The sequence below is a fragment of the Sturnira hondurensis genome, unplaced genomic scaffold (assembly GCF_014824575.4).
Source record: "Sturnira hondurensis isolate 20B ecotype Veracruz unplaced genomic scaffold, ASM1482457v3 Scaffold0000256, whole genome shotgun sequence".
In the NCBI taxonomy this organism is placed as follows: domain Eukaryota; kingdom Metazoa; phylum Chordata; class Mammalia; order Chiroptera; family Phyllostomidae; genus Sturnira; species Sturnira hondurensis.
In genome coordinates, this window is record NW_028072887.1 from 5,432,845 (window position 1) to 5,454,991 (window position 22,147).

The 22,147-nt window shown below is 39.3% G+C and overlaps 1 protein-coding gene across 1 annotated transcript in view; it reads left to right on the plus strand.

Moving 5' to 3' along the window:
• The first annotated feature begins 1,193 nt into the window (after window positions 1-1,193).
• SPOPL (speckle type BTB/POZ protein like) overlaps window positions 1,194-22,147 on the plus strand; it is an 81,811-nt gene continuing 60,857 nt past the window's right edge. Inside the window, exon 1 of the mRNA XM_037028903.1 lies at window positions 1,194-1,383. The gene's annotated coding sequence lies outside the window, so the exon portion shown is untranslated. The remainder of the gene's footprint in view (window positions 1,384-22,147) is intronic.

Consider the following 22,147-nt stretch of genomic DNA (forward strand, 5'->3'; position numbering starts at 1 on the left):
AAAATTACACATCTTTCATTTTGCATAACAAAAATTGTCTTTTTCACATGGAATATGGCTATATTTTTCCAGTGTTTGTTAGTATGTAACATGAAGCCCCACTTCCAGGATTTATGTAGCCCTTGAGTTGGCCCTTCTTTGTCCTGGCATAGTTCAGACAGAGGAGGTCAGGCAAGAATGGGCAGGCAAGGTGGGCAAGCCATACCCCAAATCATCAAGGACAGAAATGTAGGGGAGGGAGAAAATAAGTTTTGAGGAAAGGGTGTCTGGGACAGTGGCAGAGGTTGGGCTTTACCAGGTGCTAGGAAGTACAGGCGTGGTATCCCTAGAGATGGCACAGTCTAGTTTCTAATTTTGGAAATGGCTATACCAAGGTTTCCAATCTGGCAGGCGGGTTGGCAGCAAAGGGCTATGAAGAGCAGAGAACCATCTGGAGGCAGATGGCCACTAAGAGTTGTGTTGGGGTATGAATGCAGAATTGGCAGCAGCTAGATAGCTGGCTTAGTTTCCAAAGTGGGGAAGTGGTATAAGGGAAGCAAGGACTGAGCAGGAGAACTCAGTGCTTCTGAGGCTGCAGAGTAGTGGAAAATGAGGGAGTTAAGGAACACGGGGGCACAGAAATTCCAAGACTCTGAGATTCACTTAGTGCCTAATTGGCTGCAGGGCCAACCCAGACACAACACAGAAGTTTATCCAATGGGTTTTCTAGGACTTTTAGATTGCTGGTGTGAGAGCAGGGCCCAGTTCTATATGCTTCCCCCTTGGGAGGAGGGGTGCCTCAGTCTGAGAGAAGCAGGAGGCCATCTATTACCCTGCAGGCAGGACCCCTTAATGTGGCCAGAGAAAACAGCTACAGAGTTGCCATTTCTTGAGTCATGATCAGAGGGGAGTGGAATGAAGTGACCCCAACTTTCAGGGAGAACAAGGCTGAAGGAGACAGCGAACTATCCAGTGGGTGTTGCAGGGGAAGATGTTTAAATTAAATCCTCCAGTCAGAAATTGCCCTGATAGGCAGAAGGGTGTGTCTCTCTGGGAGGGGATCAAAGACCCTGACTAAAGACATTGTGATGACTGAGCAGAGATAAAAGAGGAGACTGAGCAGCTGCACCCTATAGCCATTTGGGACTGCTGCAGAGGCTGGTGACCTCTGGCTGAAGAGCGCAGTGCAGAGCCCTAGGCTTCACCTGGGACTCTTTCCAGGGTTCAGAATCAACTGCAACTTCTCAGGTTACCTGAAAACAGAGAAGGGACAGGGCCTGGGCACCAGCAGAGGAGCGAGAGCTTAGCTGGCCAAGCTAAAGAAGAGAGAGGTCATCAGAGACTACTAGATCATGGCAGCAGTGACCGCCTAGATCCTGGCACGGCGAAAGATACCCAGCAACTGTAAGTGACCTGGAATGAGAGTTCTCAAGGCATGTCTGGAGGGATGCTATAGGAGCTTTGGATAACTTGTAGAAGAGATCATTTTTGTTTTTCTCCTAATATATTGTAAATAGAGAACTTAACACATAGGTGACCAAGATTTCTCAAGATGTAATGCTGCCTAGGTAGTGGTATTGCTATTTCTCATTCATTTAACATCCATTACTGACCCAGAATCTAGGGATTATTAATGTATTAAGAGCCTCAGATATGTTTTAAACCTGATTAAAATTAATATTTGATTGAATGGCTATAAAATGTACCAGTTCACCAACTAGTGAACTCTTCACATGGTGATAGAAGGAAAACAAAAATCACCTCTCCTATAGTGGACTCAACAGATTATTCAGAGGACCAAAACACTAAATATGGCTAAGTAAATATCTATATTTATCTAAATAAATATAAATGTATGAATGTTTATTTAATTTGAAATGATTGAGCATCCTGAAATACTTGACATAATGGGGCTGGGGACATGAAAATAGGGGTATCAATGCAGGACCTAAACAAAGACATAAAAATGACTTTGTTCTCAGAATTCTGGGTGGGCCCTGTTCTCAGTTTTCTAGGAATGATTTCTGAATGATAAGTGTATCAAACTTACTGGCCTCTTTTTTGCTGTAGGCATTACTGCACAAGGTTGTGGGGATAATGCTAGAGTTCTGAAGTTTTGGGATCCTTAAACAGTATCATACAATGCAAAAGTACTATAAAATAGGAATTCACAAACAAGGTGGAAATCCAGAGATAGAAAAAGAAATGAAGACACGGGCAGAGAAAATGAAATGTGTAAGTTAAAACAAAGGTCCTAGTGATCTTTTCCAGATAACAGGCCTGTAATTAAAAGTGAAAAAAAAATTAGTCAACGAGTTGTTCTTTTTTTTCCACATAAATTCCAAAAGCGAAATTTTAAGTGTCTGATCACATGTGTTAGGCTATAGAAGTAAGGCCTGAGTTTGGTTCCCTTAAAGAAAATTTAAGATGGGAGTTTAGAAAAACAAGGGAAGCCAGCTCACTATGAGAGGAAGAGCTTAGTGGACCACACAAGGGTAAGGAGATGAGCACAATGTCCAGGGAAGCTAAGAGAGTGATCACTGAGGATTCATGAAGTATATCATGCTTGTTAACAAGCATATCACTATTATTTTTAACCTCTAAACAGAAGATAATAATGCATTAGTGGATTGTTTGCCAAGTCCATTGTGTGTACCCAGTTCTGAAAAGGGAACATCTGTGATGTTTAATTTAGAAAAGACGAATAAGATGCTGCAGTCCCTAAAATATCAAAATGGGGATACTTGGTTGGGTCTTCAGTCAGAGCCTTGTAGGGCTGGGTCAAGAAGATCTAAAGTGTGATCCTCATCTGTGCTCCTTAAGCTCAGAGAATGGCTCTTCTGATCTTTAGCAACTACGACGAAGCTATTAATTACAATAAGTAAAACTTCAAAGTCAGATGCATCCAATGATAAATCTGGTTTCCCATAGAAAACTGACAAATAAGCAGCAAAATGATTATCATAATTTCTTGTTTTCTAAGGAGTTAGGTAGTTGGGTGACCCTGATGGCTAATGCCTTAAGAGATGTAAGCCTGATACATGATGGGGTTAAGTATACTATTTTGTACACCAGTGATAAAGCTCTAACGTATTTTTAAAAGTCACATATAGCAGCAATAAATTAAAGCCCTATTATAATAGTCTAGTTCATTGAACCACTCCCTGATTAGAACCAGTCAAGTGTCAACGGTCATCCATCCCACTCATTCCTGAACTCCAATTAGAAATTCTACTTCAAGGATTTATTATAATTTGATTCCTTCAGCATATTACATTTATTAGTGATAAATTGACCAGTGTAAGAGAGGGCAGGATATACTATTAAGGGGTTGAAATAGCTAAAAGGCCTGGGTGAAAATAAATTTTCACAGTATCTGTCACATATGGAATTAACACAGGCCCAGAGTGAGTAAAGCAAAAAGGTTTTTTTAAAAAATTTCATTTGTGTGTGCGTGTGTGAGAGAGTGTGAGAGAGAGAGAGAGAGAGAGAGAGAGAGAAAGAGATTGATTTGTTATTCTACTTATTTGCCCATTTGTTTGCTGATTCTTGTATGTGCCCTGACCAGGGATGAACTGCAACCTTGGCTATTGGGAGGACCTGTCTAACCAACTAAGCTATCCCTCCAGGGCATGACAAATGGTTTTAATGGTTGTTTCTTCATACTTGGGAAATGTGAATTTTTACACTAATATTTCTTTTCTCCACCAGTTCCCAGCACACCAGTGTTCACTTCTGTTTCTGTTTTTATTTTAAACTCTTGGCCTAACTTTGAACTCTATGGTTAGGCTGGTCTTATCTTTTTCTACTCTCTTTTTGTAACACATGTTTTGGGTTAAATACATTAATAAGATTGCCAATGTAATATTAATTTGAAGTGATGGGGATCTTCAAATTTCAGATTTCGAACCTCAGTAGTAACACTGGGATGAGTAATTCTTTTTGATTCTCAGTTGCTTTGTGTAAGATGAGAATTTTCACTGTGAAGTTGTAAAGAAGTTGAGAGGATTAAAAAAAAGATTATACAAGTTTGCTTACAGTGCTCAATATAGTAAAATAATAAATTATTTTCCTCCACTCCCCCCACCCCCTCTTCTTTAAAACAGTCTGTTGAGTTATTATACCCAGTTACAGTGAAATGAGTCGGGATTCTTAACTGATACTCATGTCTGCTCTGGCAAGGCCTGCATAGTTAAGTCCCTCACACCTGTTTAAATGAGAATTTTCTTGGCAATTAGATCAATTATCTTTTGCCCATTGTTTGCTAAATAAAGTTCTGTTCTTTATCACCTGTTTCTCTAAATTCCATGAGGAAGTCCTCTCATCTCTTCAGACCTCTATCTAGAGAGCACTTCGTTTACCAACGCCCAGTCTTGGAAACAGCCTGCTCCTTGGCTGCCCCGAGACATACCCCTACTCTCCTAGGCCCTAGACTTCCATTTGAGGCTCATCACGTCCAAAGGAAAGCCGTTCCACTGTGGCAGGTCATTTGTCTTTCTCCTTATAGACTGCATACTGCAGTTTTTGTTTCAGCAGTTCATACAGTTCTAGCCTGGTAAGTCCCCAGGAAATCGTGAGCAGAAACAGTTGTTGCTTTTCGCACCCTACTTGGGTCAAAGACACGAGTTAGGAGGCGTTTTAAGTGGGCCTTTTAAGCAAGGAAGGGTCAGTATGCGCCTAGGCGGGGCCCTCCCAAGGTAAAGTCCTTCGGCCTCCTCAAAGCGGCCGGGCCAGGAGGAAGCCAGTGCCAGGCGCAGGCGGTGGCAACAGCGGCGGCTACCTCCAAAACCCGGCGGCAGATCTGGACTGGCCCGGAAGTACCCAGCGCGGCGGGGAGGCAGAAAGAACCTCGCGAGCGGCCGCCGTCACCTCGCAGCGCGCACGCGCCCTCGCGGACTGGAGCTGGGACTGGAAACGCAGCTCGGAAGCCGGAGCCCGGACGGGCCCGGGACGGGGGGTGGGGGGGTTGTTCGGGGGCGGGAGCGGCGGAGGCGGCTGCCCCTGGCGGCCGGTTTGTTTATCCCGGGGAAGAAGTTTAGGACCGGGAGATAGGGAAGGAGGGCGGGACGGGAAGGAGGGATGCGGTTCGGCGGAGGCGGCCGCCACAGGGACTCGCCGCCATCACCTCTGCCTCCACGGCCGCCGCAGCCTCGGGCTCCGGTGGCCGTCGCCGCTATTGCTTCAGCGGGAGAGGAGCCGCCGCCGGGACTGTTCGTCACCGTGCCGCAAGTCCGGGTAGGTGTCCCTCCCCCTCAGGTTCTCTGCTGCAGCCCTGGCCCCCGGCCCGCGGACTCGCCTGCGCCAGAGCGGGGGGGCGGGGGGGGCATCCCATTGGTCCGGGACCCTAATCCTGCTCGTGCCTACCCCTTTCTCAGGGCTGGTCTTCCTCCCTAGGCGCTCCGCCCCAGCCTTGGTCACCCCGGACCGCCCTCCCCACGCGAGTCTCCACTTCCCCTGGGGACTCCTACCTCCCAGCCCCCCGCCAACACCCTTTGATTTCCCAGCTTTCGCCTACCAGGATCCCCTAGACTTTCCTCCAAAAGTCTGGCCCCCTTTCTCGTTCCACAGCCCCAGTCCTCTTTACCCGTACACCTCCACGCCCGCCCATTCACACCTTGTCTGTTCTTCCCACCCTGAGTAGTGCTGTAAGCGAGAAACGCCCTCCTCTCACTTACGTCCCCGTCCGTACCTCCTGGTCTCAAACATGTACACTCGACGTTGTCATCCTTGTTACCCATTTTAGGTCGAATTCTCGACTTCCCAGTCACACTACTCAGTACCTCCACGCCACACTGGTCATGCCCTCAACCTCCTTACCTACAAGCACAAGTTCTCTAAAATCCACCGAGGTACGACACGATCGCTCCGCGCTTCTCGGTTCAAGTCTTGACTTCTCTCCTTTCTGTTCCCTTCTGGTACCCTTTCTCCTAATTCCTCCTGTGCTTGAGTTTACAAACACATGAAGAGGACGGTAGGGTTTTCTCCATCTGAGCAGTAGATCCAGTAAAAATAAGATTCACCTTTTGCTCATCTCAACTTTTGGCTTCTTTGTGAATAGTGTCATTCAGCCTTACTTTGGAGGTTTATGATGCTTTGTCTGTATTTGAAGAATCCTGGACCTAGATTACTTCACTTAAAATACTCATCCTCCCAGCTTTTCCTTGTAGTTGAATCCACTCTTTCTTAGACTGGAAACCTAAATATTTTGTATTTAATTCTAAGAGTAATGTGAGGCACTGAAGAATGGTAAACAGCTGAGGAAGTTACTTAAATTTTCGTTTTAGAAACATCACTTGGCTCCTCTGTGGAGGACAGATTGGAGAGGCAGCTGCTGCTCAAATGTGTCTGTGGTTAAGGACCCGTTTTGTTTTATTTTGTTTTAGTTTCTAATCTATACTAGTACTTTGGTAACATAATAAAATGGATGTTGTGGCTTGTTTTAGTTTCTAATCTATGCTGGTACTTTGGTAACATAATAAAGTGGATGTTGTGGCTATAAAAATTTCTAAACGCTTCCACTTAGTTTCTGTATTTACCTGTTTCAGACTAATAATAGTAGTTTGTAAAACAGTATTGGTCCACACATCACACTTTTGAGTAGAATTGAGTTTGACTATTAGAGTAGTTTAGGCAAGAGATGATGGAATCTTGGTCCAGTATGGCAGTGATAAAGTAGCTGGATTAACAAATATTATCAAAGTAAAATTGATAGGATTTGGTGATGGATTTGATTTGGGGGCTTGGAGAGAGGAGAAGGCTAATTTCAGGGTAAGTGGTTATTGTGTCTAATATAGGCGATTTGGGGAAAGGATCTGTGTTTTTTTTTTTGTTAGTTTCTGGGAAGTGCGTATTTTTTTAATGATTTTTTAAATTTAATCACTGTTCAAGTATAGTTTTCTGCCTTTTACCCCCATCCCAGCCCACCTCCCCAGCCTTACCCACCTCATTCCTGTTTCCACTCCTCTCCCCCCTTGTTTTTGCCCATGTGTCCTTTATAATTACTCCTGCAAACTCTTCCCCCTTTCCCCTGAAATTCCCACCCCTCCGGTCACTGTGAGCCTGTTCTCTATTTCAGTGTCTTTGGTTATATTTTGCGTGTGTTTATTTTGTTGATTAGGTTCCTGTTAAAGGTGAGATCATATGGTATTTATCTTTTGTCACCTGGATTATTTTGCTTAGCATAATGTTTTCCAGTTCTATCCATGCTGTCGAAAAGGGTAGGAGCTTCTTTCTTTCTGCTGCATATAATTCCACTGTGTAAATATACCATAGTTTTTGGATCCATTCATTTACTGATGGGCACCTAGGTTGCTTCCAGCACTTGGCTATTGTAAAATTGTGCTGCTGTGAACATTGGGGTGCATAGGTTCTTTTGGATTGGTGTTTCAGTGTTCTTAGGATATAATCCTATTAGTGGAATTGCTGTCTCAAAAGGTAGATCCGTTTTTAGTTTTCTGAGAAAATTCCATACTGTTTTTCCATAGTGGTTGTACCAGTTTGCAATCCCACCAACAGTGGAAGTGCATGAGTATTGAACATAGTACAGTTGGGAATAGTCAGTATATAGGTTATAATTGATGTCTTGGTGTGGGAGGTGGGGAGTGAGATGACCTAAGGAGAAAGTACCTGTTTTGCCATGTATAAGGTGAACTTTTTGCCAAAATTTGAAGGGAAAATATACATAGGCATAATGATCACATACCATGGGCACAATATATAATTGGAACAAAAATGTGGGTGCACATTGTACATGGCAAAATACGGGATTTAGAGAGAAAATAGAGGTATTTTCATTGTCACAGTATGACTCTTAAATATTTATTTATTTAATCATTTAATACTCACCTGAGGATATGTTCATTGATTCTAGAGAGAAAGTGAGGATAAAGGGAGGGAGAGAGACTCCAGTAGGTGCCCTGACCCAGGATCAACCCCCAAACTAGTCATGTGCTCTGACTGGGATTGAACCTGCAGTGTTTTGCTGTACTGGATGGTGCTCCAAGCAACTGAACCACCAGCCAGGGTTGACTCTTCAATATTTAAACATAAGGGAAAAAAATGGAGTAAAGGAGGCTGAGAAGGTGTAACCAGAGGTTGGAGGAAATTTTCCTTGATGTCACTGAGGCCAAGGCAATAGACTTTTTTGAAAAAGAAGGGAGTGGCTAATTAACTATTTTGAATGAAGCTGAGAAATCAATTTAGTTAGGAACTAAAAAGTACACATATTTATCAACATGAAGAAAATTAGCCTATCTATAAACTACTTGATGAATATTGTTTTAATCTGCCAAAGTAACAGTTCAAATTCAGAATAAACTTGCATCTATAGCACCAGCCATATCTTCATTCCTGGGCTGAGATTCATGTTTCTATTTATCATCATCTGGATGTTCTTATATGCATCTCAAACTCTGTATAACTCTCACTTGGGACATATTCAAACAAAATAAGTATTTTAAGTATTATTTATTAGATATTGAATACTAGACTTCTAAGGAATGTCATTAGTCCTTAGAGACTAGAGATGATGGACATTTAAATATTGTTACTATAGTGTGACCAGAGCTGTCATAGCAGTTTATTCAGGTTGCCTTGGAAGCACAGAGAAACTGCTTTAAGGAAGGCTTTCTAAGGAAAACAGCACTTTGGCAGAAGTGCTGCCAAATGGCATTACTGTTTTCCATTGGTCAATGGATTAATTACCTTCTATGGGTTCCAACCAGAGATGAAACCCATGATCTTTCTGTCTGTGGGACCATTCTTCAACCAACTGAGCCACACCGGCCAGGGCAAGGTGGTGTTTTATTTTTACCGGTTAGCTATATATTTTATATATTATACCTATACTTATAGAATCATTAAGTAAGTAATGATTCAGTACCTGTAACTTTTTCTCAAATTTAGAGAGTTGAAAATGAAGGCCTTGGTAAGGATTGCTATGAGTTTACTGTTAACTTCAGGTATATGGTCAATGATGGTGCTTTTGGGCTCATTATAATAATAACATCCCCTTGATACCTTAAATGCTGTTTTAGGTAGTTGTCTGAACATCCTTAGACTTACACTTAGAAAACTGTTTATCTGTAGGGATTACTTTCTGAATAAAGAAAGAGATTACTTTCTGTAGTTGGCAAAACCTTAATTGGCAAGATCAAAGTTTCATTAAAAAGAGTGTGTTAGAAGGGAAAATTATATTAAAATGAATTTTAAAACCATGATAAATAAACGTTCTAGGAGGCATCCCCCGTAAAATAAAAAGGAATGGGTTACATTAAAACTTGTTTCTGAAATACCTTCTTTATGTTATTGTAGAAACATCTGCTAAGAACGCCTTCCTTAAATTTCATATTAATAAAATTATGACTTAAAATTTATTTTTATTAGTTCCTAACTGACTTTAATTTTTTTTTGCTCTTGTCCTCTCCTTGGTTTTTAGTTTATTAAATATTACTAAATTCCTGTGTATGCATTTCGTATATTATGATTTTTAAAAACAGGCAACCTTTTCCAGAGTAATTATTAACATTACATTCTGAATAGTGTTGTGAAACAGAACTTTACATAGGTAAAAGATAACAAATTAAATTTTTTTCTGCAAATATTGGATGGGTTGTTTACATAATTGGAGCAAAAGTATGGTGGAAATATTGTAAGTCATGTGTGCAGTATGAATGTGCTAATAAAATAGCTACCCCTTGCCCCACAAACTCGTTTGGGGTTTTCATATTTGCCTTTTATCCTTTATTAGAAAAAGGAATAAAAATTATTGGGAATACCAATTCAAAATCAAAAAAGAAGGCTTTTGCAATACCTTCATATTAGTAATGTAAGATCTCAAAGGTGGTAGTGAAACTGAGAAGTAGTGTGATGCTTTTTAAATGTTTGAGATTTGTTATCTAAAAATGTTTTCTGTTTGTGTGGTTTCTGAAAGAAATTTAAGTTTTTTTCTTGTGTAAAATGCACTTGTACTCCTCCTCTTGTGTGTTATTTCTGCCCTCCAAATAATTGATATTTAAGGTAGACAGTGCAATTGTCTTAAGGCATTTTTTTTTTCATTGTAATTTGGATACAATTTCTGGTGTTTTGCAGTGGGAATTTTCCTTGAAAGGTATAGTTTTTATACTATCACACAAAACCAAAACCAAACACAAACACAGAATACTATTGAATATGTCATCCTAAAATCGCCAAGGCAAGTATCAACACAGGAAGCTACCAAAAATTTAAATAAATTGACTTTTATTAATATTTTTGTTGTTGGCAACTCTTAGGATAAGTTTAGACCTTTATTGACCAGTTATTGAACATGGCAGTTCAGTTTAGTATGTTTCGTTTTATTAGAGAAGCTCTACTGGGGTATGTGCACACACCACACAGATTGTCGTTTCTGATCATACTTCTGCTTCACTGTGGATTATTTTTTATTATTTTTCTCAGGTGGCTTTATTTCCACTGTTGTTTCGTCTCTCTTCCTTACCCCACTCCAAGTCCTTTATTAAAAAAATTTTCTTCATCAGGTTGTGTAATGAAACCTGGATTATTTGAACATGGGCAGGAGAAACTGACAACTTAATCTAGTGCAAAGATATCTTTACATGGAATTTCCTTATAGGTTATTTAGTTTAAAGGGAAGAACTACATTTTTTAATTTAAGGCACTTGTACCAGACAGTACTTAGCTTGGTTACCTTATTTCATTTACCTCTTATTACTAATCTATGATGTATAGATAATATCATAAGTTTTGAGTTATACTTGCTATCAATCACCGTATGCACCATTATTTTATGTCCCCTCAAGAGAGAGGGCATTGTCAATTACAGTTGTAAAATACTATCATTTTCAGAAATGTTAAAATATGAAAAAAATGGGTATCTTAGAATTAATGAAATGAGCCATTAGTGCTACATCATTTTATGGTTATCACCCAAAGTTTTCAAAGTAACTAACGTCCCAACATCAAGTGAAGTCAGAATACATTTAATTCTGCTTTACTTGTACTTCAGAGTGCACTGGGCAGCATAGGTAGAGGCTATGAATGTGCATTGGTCTGCCGTCTAAAGCTTTAGCTTTGCTACTTAGCATTTCTGTCTCAGTGTTGTCATCTGTAAAATGGAAATGATTAAGTACCTATCTCAAGAGCTGTGATAATAACTGAATGATTTACTTTTACATTTAGAATATTGCTTTTCACATAGTTCAGTGTTTTGTCCAAATGTTGGTCAATGAAAAACAGTAATGCTATTCGTGACCTGAGATACATCACCAGGTGATGTGCTTTAAAAGGAAGGGGATGGGGCCCTTAATAAATGATTCATTGATATTTAGTACACAAAATGAAGATAAAAGTATATTGTTGACTTGTCTTTGAAACTAATGTAAGATTCCAATCTTGACAGTTTTGATATCTAAATTCCACTTTTATTTCCATAAAAATAATACTTATAAAAGGTTCAGTTGACATATACTTTTCTTTCATCTCTGTTAAGACACATTTAGTCAGAATATTGATGTTCTCCGATGGATGTCTTAAAAAATAACCTGTAGTATACTTATAATTCCAGTCAATCTCATGAGGGATTTATTCAGGAGTGTTTTAATTTTAGTTAAAACATCCCACTTCTGCTGTGTGAAGTATATGTGAGAAAAGTAACACTGAGGCAATTTTGTTTATTTTAATGGTTTTATATGTATATGGTTTTGTTGCTTTGTTTTGAGACTTAAACCTCTTCTTATACACCCTGATAACAAAAATGGGTTATGACCTTACTTTGAACTTTTCCTCATGCCTACTTTTGCCTTGTTTTCATCTTGTTCTTTTTCTGTTTTTAGCTCACATCATTCATTTACTCCACAAATAGTTATTGACCAAGTATTAAGTGCCAGATTTTGTGTTTACAGTGATGACTGGGAAATAGCCCTTGACCTGGATGACTTGTATTTGGGGTTTATTAATCCTCTCTAGTCATTGAGTGCTTAGGCACAGTGCTGAAATCTTTATATGTACACTTTTTTTTATTCTCATAATGACCCTACTAGGATAGGTTATTTATTACTTTCAAATGTTTCTACTAAATAAATGGCTGTAAAAGGTGATCTCTTGAGTGGTTGGGGGCGGGGTGTAAAGATCGATTGTGATCAAGGTAGTGTGGTGGTGGAAGTAGAGAACTTGGGTTTCACCTAAAAAGGATTTAATTCTTACATTCTGTTACCTTAACACAGCATTATTTGTTTTAATATAAAAATGTTTTAAATTATAATATAAAAATGTTTTAAATTAGCATGAGGGAAGATTCAAAAAAGTGTTCTGTCCCAAATTTAGGATGATAGGAACATAGCTCTGGGAACAGGATTTTTATTGAGAATATCTAGGCATCAAGGTTGCTTATTTATTTATTAAATACTTACTTGCTTTTGTATTTTAAGTAAACTTTTATAGAAGTCAAACTTACATTCAAAGACATGCACATAGCATCATACAGCATGCATGTATACTCTTGTATCTGGCTTCTTACCATAACACTTCATGTGACCTCTCCATGTAGTGTGTAGTAGTGGCTTATTCATTTTCATTGTTCTATAGTGTTTTCTTCTGTTGTGTGACTATATATGCCGTAATTTATCCATTCCACTCTTGATGAACATCTAGGGCATTTCCAATTTTGAGCCACAAAGAATAGACTCCCTAGAGAATATTCTTGTGTGTATCTTTTGTTGCCCATGCATACATTTCTGTAGGATATATACCTTGTAGTGGAATTGATCAGCCAGAATCTGTTTATGTTTAGTTTTACTTTTTTAAAAATATATTTTATTGATTATAATATTACAGTTGTCCCATTTTTTTCTCTTCTTTAATCCCTCTATCCTGCACACTACCTCCCACTAGCCTCCTGCGTACCCTCCCCACTCCCCCAGCCCCTTAGTTCATATCCATGGGTCATACATACAAGTTCTTTGGCTTCTCCATTTCCTATACTATTCTTAACCTCCCTTTGTCTATTTTATGCCTACCATTTATGCTTCTTATTCCCTGTACTTTTTCGCCCATTCTCCCACTCTATCTCCCCACTGATAACCTTCCTTGTGATCTCTATTTCTGTGAATCTGTTTCTGTTCTTGTTATGTCCTTAGTTTGTTTTTGTTGTTGTTTAAGGTTCAGTTGTTGATAGTTGTGAGTTGTCATTTTACTGTTCAAATTTTTGATCATCTTTTTCTTAAATAAATCCTTTTAACACTTCATATAATAAGGGCTTGGTGATGAACTCCTTTAACTTGACCTTATCTGGGAAGCACTTCATTTGCCCTTCCATTCTAAATGATAGCTTTGCTGGGTAGAGTAATCTTGGATGTGGATCCTTGCCTTTCATGACTTTGAATACTTCTTTTCAGCCCCTTCTTCCCAGGAAGGTTTCTTTTGAGGAATCAGCAGATAGTCCATGGTAACTCCTTTATAAGTAACTGGCTCCTTTTCTCTTGCTGCTTTTAAGATTGTCTCCTTATCTTCAACCTTGGGTAATGTAATTATGATGTGCTTTGGTTTGTGTTTTCTTGGGTCCAGCTTCTTCGGGACTCTGAGCTTCTTGGACTTTCTCGAAGTCTATTTCCTTTCCCAGATTGGAGAATTTCTCTTTCATTATTTTTTCAGATAAGTTTTCAATTTCTAACTCTTCCTCTTCTCCTTCTGGCACCCCTGTGATTTGGATGTTGGAATGTTTGAAGTTGTCCTGCAGGTTCCTCAGCCTCTCCTCATTTTTAAAAATTTTTGTTTCTTCATTCTGTTCTGGTTGAGTGTTTATTTCTTTCTTCTGTAAATTGTTGATTTGAGTGCTGGTTTCTTTGTCTTGGTGCCCCTGTTACATTGTAAGGAGTGGAGCCCCTTAGGTATTCGCCAAGGTGGGGCAACCCACTTTGCTGTGTTTGGTGCTGTTGTGGAGGAGAGGTCCGACAGGGAACAGTGCCACTTGCTGGGCTCTGGGCTGGCTTTCAGTCACTTCCCCTAGTACCCACAAGCAAATAAGGCCCTTCTGATGTTGATTCTTGGGTGAGTGGGTTTGTGTACATTCTAGAACCCTGTGAGTCTCTCCAACAAACTCTCCTGTGAGGGTGGGGGTTTCTTCCACTTCCCCAACCCCCACAGGACTTTATAGCCAGAGGTTTTGAAGCTTTAGTTCCCTGCTATGCAACCCTGGGTTGTGCAGTCTTTCTTGCACAACAACAAAAACAAACTAAGGACATGAAAAAAACAGAAACAGATTCACAGAAATAGAGATCACAAGGAAGGTTATCAGTGGGGAGGTAGAGTGGGAGAATGGGGGAAAAAGTACAGGGAATAAGAAGCATAAATGGTAGGTACAAAATTGACAAAGGGAAGTTAAGAATAGTATAGGAAATGGAGAAGCCAAAGAACTTGTATGTATGACCCATGGATATGAACTAAGGGGCCGGGGGAGGGGGGAGGGTAGGCAGGAGGCTAGTGGGAGGTAGTGTGCAGGGTTGTTCCTCTGGGTTTATCTGGTCAAATGTGGGACCTTCTGTTCCACTACCACCATGTTACCACATGTCCTCTCTGCCCTGGCTGCCTGTTTCCATCCCTCCTACCAGTCTGATTAAATGTTTCTTCTTTAACTCCTTGGTTGTCAGACTTCCATACAGTTTGATTTTCTGGCAGTTCTGGTAATTTTGGGTTTTTAAATTTGTTGTCTTTCTTTTGGTTGTGCAAGGAGGTGAAGTGTATCTACCTACCTACACCTCCATCTTGACCAGAAGGCCTTACATTTTATTTTTTAAAGGTTTTATTCAGTTGCCTCTCACACTCCCCCAGCTGGGGACCTGTCCCTTCACCCAGACATATGCCCTGACTGGGAATTGAACTGGTGACCTTTTGGCTTACAAGCTGGCACTCAATCAACTGAACCACACCAGACAGGGCTATGTTTATATATTACACAGTGCTTTCCAGAGTGGTTGTACCAATTTATACAATCTCAGTAGTGAATGAAAGTTCCATTTGTTCCAGTTACTCTGCAGCATTGGCTTGATATTGTTTTATTTATTTAGCCATCCCAGTGAGTGTAAGGGGGTATTGAATTGTGGATAGGCTAGTTTTTCAAAATAAAAAGAATTCCTTTTCCTGTTCATATCCTCATATTCCTCCGATGTGCTCACGAAGGGAAAATAATAGAGACATGTTTATTTTCACAAACCCTATTTGGATAATTCTGGTTGCCTTTCTGACAAATGGTGCATTTCTGCCTATTGCTAAACATGGAAAAGGTTTTAAGACTTTGCAAGCTGGTGAAAAGATTTATAGGCTCTTTTATTGAATGAATTTGCAACATTTGACCCAAAGCTTTAATTACACAATGCTGAAATGCACTTAATTTTACTTGACTGTCCACCCAGATTGTAGCCTGTCACTCATTATTTGGTGAGGTTTTGTTACACTTTAAATAAGGGAAATACTGTAAACACAGCAGAGCTTATTCAGTTTTCAGAACTTGAAAGTAAAATTGAGAAAATTTTACCATATGCCCACAGCATGCAGTGTGTTTTTATATTTAATTTCTTGTTACTTAATGTTTTTTTTTCTTGTGTTACAGAGGCAGTGTTGTTAATAAGTGTTTTGCATATCAAATTGTAGTGAAAACCAAAAATGCAAAACATATTTCTGCCTGCGAATTCTTTTCAGTGTCAGAATTATGGTTAGAATGTTCTTGTTCCTCAGTGAATGTAGACTGTTAGAATCACATGTAGGGAATCACCATTCTTGTACATTTTTGGGATCACAATTAGTTGATTTCAGTTAAAACACATATAGCCTTGTAGCTGCAGAGGAGCCCATAGTTTCCCCTTTTCAACATTTTTATATGACTTCATTTCTTACTGCTGTAAGTACTGTTCCAAGATAGAACAGCTGTTTGATGCCTACTTGTGCTCTGCATATTCATATGAATTTACTGATTATTGTTAAGAGTCTTGGAATTATTAACTGAATAAGAATTCAGTTATTATTAAATTATTAACTGAGTAATAATCTTGGAATTATTAACTGATCATCTGAGGACCTGAGTTGGCATTCATGTCCTTAAAGGTTTCCTGCGAGGTACAAGAACAACTCAGTTTATTTTACAAAGCATTTCCTTACGAGATATGTAGGGCTGGTAGTTAGATGGCAATAATTTCTTATCCTTAAGTCTGGTTTGATTATGTGTTATTTCATTTCAGAAAAGACTGGCTTAAAATCCAGGGTCTCCTCATACATTGCTCTTCCTGGGTGATTTTGTTTCATTGTTTTCTTTTTCTCTTTTAATTTTTTTTGTCTTTATGTCTTTCTCTTTTTTTTCCTGTAAATTACACAGCTATGTGTAAAATTTTTTCTTTAAGGAAAATTAAGCCATTTTAATGGTTATGGACATGCAGGTTGTAATGATATTGACATACAGATCCTTACTGCTGTTTACCCTAAGGCATGTGACTTTGTCAATTTTTTCCCCTAGATACTATAATGTAGAGGTCCAAAAACCTTTTTTCAAGGTTAATGATTTGTCCTGCATTTGCCTAGCGTAGTAATAGTTTTTATGTTTTGCCCCCCAGCATCCTTTTCTCATACTTAGCATTTGTAATAAATATTTTTTTAAAAGATTTTATTTATTTATTTATCTTTAGAGAGGAAGGAGAGAGGGAGAGAAACATCAATGTATGGTTGCCTTCTGTGCGTCCCCTGCTGGGAGTTGTCCTGCAGAGAACTGGACTACAACCCAGGCATGTGCCCTGACTGGGAATCGAACCGCGATCCTCTGGTTCGCAGGCCCGCGCTCAATCCACTGAGCTACACCAGCCAGGGCCATGTAATAAATATTTTAATAAAACATTAATATTAACAGTTACAGTAAAATGAGTCTGAGTAGATTTGGTAGATTTTTACTTCCAGCTTCTGCCATGGTCTAGTCTATTGATAGGTGAGATGCATGTGCAGTAATGACTTCTGTCTTTAACAAGTGATAAAATCCGAAAGGAATCTGTTAAGTATACCTCTCCCTAACCCTTCTCAGATACAGTGTGACCAACACCTTCCTCAGTATTGGGGTGGGGATCTCCAGGTTTGGAAGTGGGCTAGGACACAATTGACTAGGGACAACTAACTCCTTTTGGTCTAAGGTGATGGTGGAAGATAGATTTGATGCCACTGCTCTTGTTAATACCGCTTTGGTCCCAGTCTGTTGTTTAGTGTTCGTGCTGCAGCTTGCACACTTCGTTAAGTCACAAGGATGGCAGTAGGTGGTGTCATTGGGAAATTAGAGATTACATGAGTTGAAATAGTGGCAGAGCAGTTCTGTCATACAATGTGTAGAGCAGCAATGTTTAGTAAAGCTTTGTGCATTGATGGAAATGTTTTAAAATCTCCACTTTCCATTATGGTAGCCATTAGCCACTTGTGTTTATTTAACAATTAAAATGAGTTCAGTATAACTGAGGAACTGAATTTCTAATTTAATTTATTTCATTATTTGGTAAAACTTTTATTTTGCAACAGACCCTTTGCAAACAATTAGTTAAAAAACAGAAGACTGTATCTAATGAAAACATATACTTAAAAGGTTGCTCTTTCGCTTTTTAAAGATTTTCTGCACCATTGCTCAGCAATGAAAATAAAGGAGCAGACATTGGGTAGCTGTATTGAAAAAGAGTGGAGAGTTCACAGAATGGTTGTGGTTTAAAAAAAAAGGACAAATGTTAAGCGTGCTTGCTAGAGAGCCTTTGAAATGATGCATTTTGGGTTTTGGGTTTGATATGGAAGTGAAGCCATAATGGGGATAATGACTTGAGAATGGGAAAGACTCAATGAAGTGTTGGTTATAAGAGGTATTTAGGATTAAATTGATGATATAAAATTGAGGAATAGGTTCTGTTTTAAGAATGGTATACTAAGGTTTATTTTCATAGTTGGTTAGCTGTTTTAGGTAGTAAGTTCCAAGTCAGAATATTTGAAAAAAATCACTAAAATGTTAAGTGGATGAGATCATTCAGAAAGGTCAAGTACTTGGGGGAGTACTTGACCTTTTGCTGGTAGGTCAGAAGTCCACAGGAGTGAAATTATGCAAGGTGATGGTAGGCCTGGTTAAGAAAACAATGGAGACAAGCTTTCAAGTCCTCCCTGTAAGGGAGCCTAACTGGAAGAGAGGGTAGGTGAAAGCAAAGGAGAAGACATTAAGAAAGTGTAATATTGGACTCATGCAATGGCCAAATGGTTTTAGAAGACCAGAAATATGGTCTGGAAGAACAGTGCAGAGTTGGAAGAACTCTACTTCCAACTCCTTTTCCTAGGTCCTTCACAGTTGTAAGAAAAGGATATTATTTTAGTAATTCTACTTTGTCTGCTTTGGTAAGGTGTTTGCTGCTCTGAGCTGATCTTTGTTTGTCTAGTGCCAGACCTGTTTAGGTGCCTAATAAGTGTTTGTTAAGTAAATGCTAGATGAATGTGAAATTGTTCCAGTGTCCTGGAATTCTAGAACAAGGAATTGCTTACACACTTCTAAAAACTGATTTGAAAGTTAGTAAAAGAAACTGTTACTTTAACACAATTGTACTTTTAAAGTATGGATTACCCCAGTTTTAACTAGGTATGTTTGTATCTCAAAGTGTAATATAGGAAATGAATTATATAACTTTCAGTAGATGGTACTTTTGCAATGGATGATTAAGGGTAGCTGAGATATTTGGTGGACTAATCTTGATTTTTAGAGGTGTAGAAGAGGATATTGCAAAATTAATGCAATATCCTCTTGTCAACTGATTATTTTGTTGTTTCCTTGTATTAGTACATTAGGCTCTTGAGGAAGGAATTATAGTAGATTGACTTTGGACAGAATACATTAAAATTTTTCAGTAATTTAAGGTAAGAACTTTTAGCCATCAGTAAATGAGCAGAAGGAGAAGAATGAAAGCAAAAGACTTGATTTTTGTTTAAAAAGAGAGAAAGAGAAGCTATGTGGGCAAAAGTTTTAAACAGATGTTTAGCCATATTTTTCCAAAACAAAAGAGATTGGTAAAAGGACAGGGAGAATATATAGCTTTTATTTTGGGTGAATGTTTTAGGACTCAGGTGATTTTGAAAAATGCCTGGGGTTAATATTAGTGGATTCAGAATTGGCAAGTAACTGTATAGACACCACCATAAGTATTTTACAGAACTTCTTTCATACTCACTATAATTTTTTTTAATACAAGCAAAAGCTTATTTAGAAGGTCACAAAGGTAGAATACATGAATCAGCTGATCTTTGTGGGCTGAGGAAACAAGTTACAGAGGCAAAAGAAGGGCTCTTGGATAAGAGCAAGAAACGAGAGAGAGAGAGAGAGAGAAAGAGAAAGAGAACGAATGAACTTGGGAACACACCTCACTATAATCTTTTGGAGTGAAGAATATTTCTTTTTTGAGGATGGGAAAGTTAAGAGCCAGAAAATGAAAATAATGTGTTCAAGGGTTATAAAACAACAACAAATTAAATTTGCATTGTTTTATACACAGATGTTATATTTCAATAGTTTTAACAGTTGTATCACCTGTGTAATAACAGCACATTAAGATATAGATCATTTCCATTACCCCAGAAAGTTCCCTTGAAGGTTACACAATTCCTGAGAGACGTTTACACATCAGTCTGTCTTTTTCCAAATACACCCCCACATTATGTACATTAAAAGGGGGATGGGATCTGTTAGAGCAGGGGTGTCAAACTCATTTTCACTTGGAGCCACATCAGCCTCACTGTTGCCTTCAAAGGGCCAAATGTAATTTTAGGACTGCATAAATGTAACTACTGGCTAACAGTTAAGCGAGAGCTTGGTGCTGCCGCAGGTAGCAAGAAGATGCTGGGGCAGATAAAACAAGGTGGAGGACCAGATTCAGCCCTCGGGCCTTGTGTTTGCCACCTGTGTGTTAGAGAGAAGTAGTATGAGAACAGCAAAGTTAGTAGCTGATGTGTAATAGCTAATGGATAGCCAAGTGATAAAAGTCAAACCTCAAAAAACATATTTAGGCAAATTTAACTCTGCTCTCCTTCATAGTTCACAAGATTATTACTGTTTTGTAAGCTAGGTCTATCTTTGAGTTTTATATTAATGCATATATATTATGAGTGCTATCTATGCACCAGACACTATACTAGGTGTCTTTCTTTCATTCCCATTTAATACATCAGTCATTTCAGATGAGTATCATTTATTATTCCCATTTTACAAATAAGAAAACTAAGCCCCGAAGAACTCATACAACTTCAGAAATTGAATGTGTCTAAAATTAGAAACCAAATTCTTTTTAAAATATATTTTATTATGCTATTACATACATACAGTTGTCCCATTTTTTTCTCCCCTTTATTCCCCTCCACCCTGTACCTCCCCCAACATTCTCCTATCTTAGTTCATGTCCATAGGTCATACTTACAATTTCTTTGGCTTCTCCATTTCCCATACTATTCTTAACCTCCCCCTGTCTATTTTATACCTACTATTTATGCTTCTTATTACCTGTACTTTTCCCCCACTCTCCCCATCTTCCTCTCCACTGATAACCCTCCATGTGATCTCTATTTCTGTGAATCTGTTCTTGATCTACTTATTTGCTTAGTCCATTTTTGTTTTTGTGGGTTTGGTTGTTGTTAGTTGTGAGTTTGTCATTTTACTGTTCATAGTTTGATAATCTTTTTCTTAGATAAATCCTTTTAACATTTCATATAATAAGAGCTTGGTCATGATGAACTCCTTTAATTTGACCTTATCCGGGAAGCACTTTGTCTGCCCTTCCAGTCTAAATGACAGCTTTGCTGGATAGAGGAATCTTGGATGTAGGTCCTTGCCTTTCATGACTTCGAATACTTCCTTCTAGCCTCTTCTTGCCGGGGAGGTTTCTTTTGAGAAGTCAGCTGATAGTGTTATGGGAACTTCTTTGTACATACTGTCCCCTTTTCTCTTGCTAATTTTAAGATCTCTCCTTTAATCTTGAGTAATATGATTATGATGTGCCTTGGCGTGTGCCTCCTTGGGTCCAACTTCTTTGGGACTCTCTGAGCTTCTTGGACTCCCGAAAGTCTATTTCCTTTGCCAGATTGGGGAAGTTCTCTTTCATTATTTGTTCGAATAAGTTTACCATTTCTTGATCTTCCTCTTTTCCTTCTGGTGCCCCTACAATCTGGATGTTGGAACATTTAACGTTTTCCCTCAGGTTACTAAGCCTCTCTTCATTTTTTTGAATTTTTGTTTCATCATTTTGTTCTGGTTGAATGTTTATTTCTTCCTTCTGCTCTCAAACCATTAATTTGAGTCCCCGTTTCCTTCCTGACACTGTTGGTTCCCTGTGCATTTTTCTTTATTTCACTTTTCATGGCTTTCACTTTTTCCTCTGTTTTGTGACCGTACTCAGCTATTTCTGTGAGCATCCTGATTATCAGTGTTTTCAACTGTGCATCTGATAGGTTGGCTATCTTTTCTTTGTTTAGTTGTATTTTTGGAGATTTGATCTGTTCTTTCATTTGGGACATATTTCTTTATCTTGGTGCATTTGTTACATTGTAATGGGTGGAACCTTAGGTATTCGCCAAGGCAGGGCATCCTACTTTGCTGTGTTTGGTGCTGTATGTGGGGGAGAGGTCCAACAAGGAACAATGCTGCTTGCTTGGCTCTCATCCCACTTTCAGTCACTTCCCCTGGTACCCACAAGCAAATTGGGCCCTTCTGATGCTCATGCCCTGGGCGGGTGGGTTTGTGTACTGTCTAGGACCATGTGTGGTTTTCTCTCCAACGAACTCTCTTGTGAGGCTGGGAGTTTCTCCTGCTGCCTCAACCCTCACAGGTTTTTTCAGTCAGAAGTTTTGAGGCTTTATTTCCCCACAGTGGAACCCTAGGTTGCATGATGTGTTTCGCTTCCCATGCAACCCAGGGCTCCACTGTGGGGAAATAAAGTTGTTTATCCGCACACGGATGTTGGACTGCCTGCCTGCCGGTTGTACTGCCTGCTCTGCTGGTTGCCATCTCGCCCACCCTAGTCTTTCAGCTGCCACCTTGCCTAGCGTTCTAGCCATCCTAGCTGCCTGTGTTTGTGAGGGACAAACCTGGAGGGGAGGCTACTGGTCTGGATGAATGTTTCTTTTTTAACGCCTTGGTTGTGGG